The sequence below is a fragment of the Bufo gargarizans genome, chromosome 6 (genome assembly GCF_014858855.1).
Source record: "Bufo gargarizans isolate SCDJY-AF-19 chromosome 6, ASM1485885v1, whole genome shotgun sequence".
NCBI classification, from domain to species: domain Eukaryota; kingdom Metazoa; phylum Chordata; class Amphibia; order Anura; family Bufonidae; genus Bufo; species Bufo gargarizans.
In genome coordinates this window covers 260,499,179-260,504,127 of record NC_058085.1, presented here as the reverse complement: position 1 = coordinate 260,504,127, position 4,949 = coordinate 260,499,179, and positions in this window count along the sequence as shown.

Below are 4,949 nucleotides of genomic sequence, written 5' to 3'. Positions count from 1 at the left end.
AAAAAATGAACAGACTATTGCTGGTTAAATGCACTTGGTGTGACAGCTTCACCCTGATGTAGGCTTTAGCCAAAAAACAACCACACCATTGAGGGTTAAATGCACTTGGTCGCAGCTTGTGCTGGCGCACCACAAGACACAAAATGGCCGCCGATCACCCCAGAAAAATGAGACTGACAAACGGTCTGTGCAGCCTAAAAACAGTGAGCAATTGAGGATCAGCAGCTCAATGATCCACAGCTGCAGATCGATCAGTTAATCAAGTCCTTTGGAGGAGTTAATCTGCCTAATCTCGCCCTACTGTCGCAGCCGCAACCTCTCCCTACGCTAATCAGAGCAGAGTGACGGGCGGCGCTATGTGACTCCAGCTTAAATAGAGGCTGGGTCACATGGTGCTCTGGCCAATCACAGCCATGCCAATAGTAGGCATGGCTGTGATGGCCTCTTGGGGCAAGTAGTATGACGCTTGTTGATTGGCTGCTTTGCAGCCTTTCAAAAAGCGCCAAGAAAGCGTCACAAAAGCGCGAAGAAAGCGACGAACACCGAACCCGAACCCGGACTTTTACGAAAATGTCCGGGTTCGGGTCCGTGTCACGGACACCCCAAAATTCGGTACGAACCCGAACTATACAGTTCGAGTTCGCTCATCCCTAGTAATGACCCAACGAAGAAGGAAGAGTTTATTAAAATGAAACAGGAAATGGAACTATAATGTTTCTTCTATACAGCAGATTAATAGTAATCTAATGGTAATCTACAGTATCTATCTATCTATCTATCTATCTATCTATCTATCATTTATCTCATATCTATCTATATATTTATCTATCTACCTATCTATTTATCTATCAACAGTATCTATCTATCTATCTGTGTCGCTTCATCTTGGCACCTCTGGTGGGGCTGGACGTAGGATAGCACGGACATAAGTGAGGAACCCAGTCATTTCTCCATTGGATCATATGTCCACATCGGATATCTAGGTATAAACCAACCCCACCTTCAGGCGTTACTTGTTCCTTTCCACCACAGTTTTAGAGAAGTGGAGGGTGGGACAGTTACTGCCTTTGATTAGCTCTTTCTTTACCCTGTATATGTACCCCCTGATGAACCCAAATGCTGGGGGGAACACGTCGGGGTAACAGGGTACTTGTGTTTTTTTAGGGCGTTTTAGGGTAATTTACGGTAGGCACGGGGACTGAGGATTCCCACCATCAGGGGATGCATCCGGGCTGAGGACTAATTAGGACATTTGTAGGGAAAGTACCTTGCCTCCCATGGTTGTATCCTTGCATATACCTACTTCTGGACCCACTGTGTATCTGAATAATTATTTTTTTCTCTCTTTTTCATTATCTAGTTAAACTGACAAATAAGGGTCGTTTTAAGGATATCAATAAAAGTATATTTTTTAAGGGTTCTATTTTTATTATTTCAGTTCGATTTTTTATGTATCTGTGTTGGCCTGTCTGTCTGTCATCTGATATCTATCATCTGCCTGCTATCTATCTATATATTGGTTTGTCACTTTATCTATTCATCTGTCTATCTACTGTAGCTATATCTATCTATCTGTCTGTCTATCTAATCTCATACACATCTGTGTAGATGTTGTCCTTGGTCAGATTCAAACCGAGGACCCCAACTCTCTCTCTCTCTCTCTCTCTCTCTCTACAGCTGTAGTCCTAACAGTCTCTGTGTAGCTCCAGCCTTAACTATTATCCCATATATATTCATCCATCTATGGTCCACTGATCTCATATCTATCTATCTATCTATCTATCTATGTCTATCAATCTGTCATCTTATACTTTCATCTATCTCATATTGATCTATATGTACAGCATATATGTCATCTGTATATCTGTCTTTGTCTCTAACATATCTAACCCTGGCCCTGCAGTCATACTTCCTTCTATTTGCCATTTACTTTTTGCTAAAATACCAAGCATACATTAGCATAATGGAGGGGTCCAATGGGGCAGTGTATTACTGCAGGATAAGTTTTACTCCACTATGTTACCATGAGGATGCCCAGTTCTGCAGAAGATCGATAAAAAACAAACTGGTTACACCTTTGTAATTCGAACCTATTGCAAAGGGGCTTCATTTTTCATGTTAAATGTATTGGAACATTTTTTTAAATCTAGACCTTAGATGACATGCATTGTACTTGGAACAAAGTCAGTGCTCTGCAATTTATCCATAACTTTTATTCACACATTGCGATTGAGGTGTAGTTGATAAATGATAAAATAAAGAAATGCAAACCATATACGGTTTTGCGATATGGTTATTGGCCACACTTTTTTTAACATGTGAAACATGGAAAATAAATTTGTTTCAATTGTACAAAGGATGGACCTGGCTGATATGAAGGGTTAAGAAAATTTCGTGAATTATGACAGTATTTTTATTGTATATATCACTGCAGTATATTGCTTTAGTATGTTTACACCAGCACACTAGGGGTTAATTCTAGGCAAGGCTTGTTGGATTCACTATGGCAGAAGAGGTACCTTCAAACCTTTCCAGCAGCTGTATGGTAAATAAGAAGTCAAAGGAGTTGGGATTGCTTTCCATTCAGCACCATGGAGAGCAGGAATTTGTGAAGGCCAAGCTTAGGTTTTGTTTCTGGGACTCTAGGCCTCACTTGCGTCTGTTATGTCTCATCTATACTTGTATTGGGATTTCCAGCTTTAACTAGTTCTTTGTGAAGCCATGCCCGATCTGCCCTTTTGCACTACTTCCTGCAGTGATGTGGGTATGACTTTAGCAGCAGTCAGTAAAATATTGGGGCACCAAGGTCTGAGGATTTGCAGGATTAAATATGAACTCGAGATAGAGAAAGAGGCAAGTGATGAAAGGCTTTCATTCTTAAAATCACGTTCTCTTATCAAGGCCTTCAGAATTCAGCATTGCCATTATTATATAGTTACATACAGTTATCTAGTCGTTATCCAAGGTGAAAAAAGACACAGGTCCACCTAGTCCAACCTACACTCCTACTGTGATGATCCAAAGGATGGCAAAAACCCCAATGAGGTGGTCTCCAATGACCCCATATCAGAGGAAACTCTAAATATGGCAAACAGAATAAATCCCTGGATCAACATCCCCTCTCCAGAATCTAGTAGCCCATAGCTTCTGATATTATTACTTTCACAAAAGACATCCAGGCCCCTCTTGAACTTGTACAATGAATCTGTCATCACAACAGCTTGTATCAGAGTTCCACGGCTCTTACCATAAAGTATCCCCATCCACGATGATAGTTAAAGTTTCTTTCCTCTAGACACAGTGGTTGCCGTATGTCTTGGTAGAATAAACAAAAGAAAACATTTTTTGAGACCTTAAGGCACAAGGGAAACCCATCAAGAATCCAATGAAGCCTTGACTGTAAACCTCCATAGCACACACTTTAGACCAGTTGATCACCTAATTGTGATGGCACAAATGTGGAACACAGCCGTTCGTTTTAGGCTACTTTCACACTCACGTTTGGTGCGGATCCGTCATGGATCTGCACAGATGGATCCGTTCAGATAATACAAACATCTGCATCCATTCAGAACGGATCCGTTTGTATTATCTTTAACATAGCCAAGACTTGACCACTATTGAAAGTCAATGGGGGACGGATCCGTTTTCTATTGTGCCAGATTGTGTCAGTGAAAATGGATCCGTTTGGCTCAGTTTTGTCACACAGATACCAAAACGCTGCTAGTGGAATGGAGGCGGAACGGAGCCAAACTGATGCATTCTGAGCGGATCCTTATCCATTCAGAGTGCATTAAGGGCAAAACTCATCCGTTTTGGGCTGCTTGTGAGATGCCTGAACAGATCTCACAAACGGAAACCAAAACGCCAGTGTGAAAGTAGACTTAGAGATTAAAAGGGTTATCCAGGAAATTATAATGATGACCTATCTTCAGGATAGATCACCATTATAAACATTAGCAGGGGTCCGAGTCCAGGCACCCCCACCAATCTGCTGTTTCAGGGAGACACCAGTGAGAGCTCCATTTATGACCTCCTCCTCACCCACTTTAGGACATATCCTAGATAACAGGGACCAGCACAAAATAACCTTGTTTTGTACCTCTAGGCTTCGATGACCTCAGAGGTATAAACTTTTATCTGCTTGGCCCCAGTGCAGAACAGTCTCCCCACTTACCATGTGCCATTTATAATATTGGTATCTCCTTATGTGGCAGAGAAGCCTTTAGACAATACCAAGTGCAGCCACTATACAATGTATGACGCTGTGCTTGGTGAGTTGTGAGGAGGCTGATTGACAGGGTTGCTAGTTGTTGGACCCCCACCAATCAGATATTGTATGATTATAGAGATTGGTGGCTCACTCCCTGTTCCACTAATGAAAAAGGTGCGCTGCCCCACAGAACTCCCTGTTGCTGATAGAGTGAGAGAAAATTGAATTGATTTGGGCGTCACTCAATATCAGGCAACCATAGACAAGTTGGATTATATCAGATAAATTTTTATATATCACTCTTAAAAATATTTACAACATGTTGCAAAAATCATATACATTAAAAACAATGCTCCATTGAGAGTATATACTGAAAGAATCGCATATCTACTTTCCAGTTTTCCTTTTAAGGGTTTTTATAATCTATATATGGCACCATAGGAAAAATGTTGAATGTATGATCGATTTGATCATGCGTTTTCTACAAGTTTCTATAATTTGGCACTGAAGTCGCAGCATCCATGAAATGCGAAACTGAAATCCATATCCATGTCTTCTAAACCCCTCGCTGTCCCAACGTGCAATGCGCCCATTATGGACAATATAAAAGGAACACTTAACCATCACTGTCTACACCACTGAGGAAGGGGTTCTTATACCACGAAACGCATATGGTAATGACAGTTATGGACAATATAAAAGGAACACTTAACCATCACTGTCTACACCACTGAGG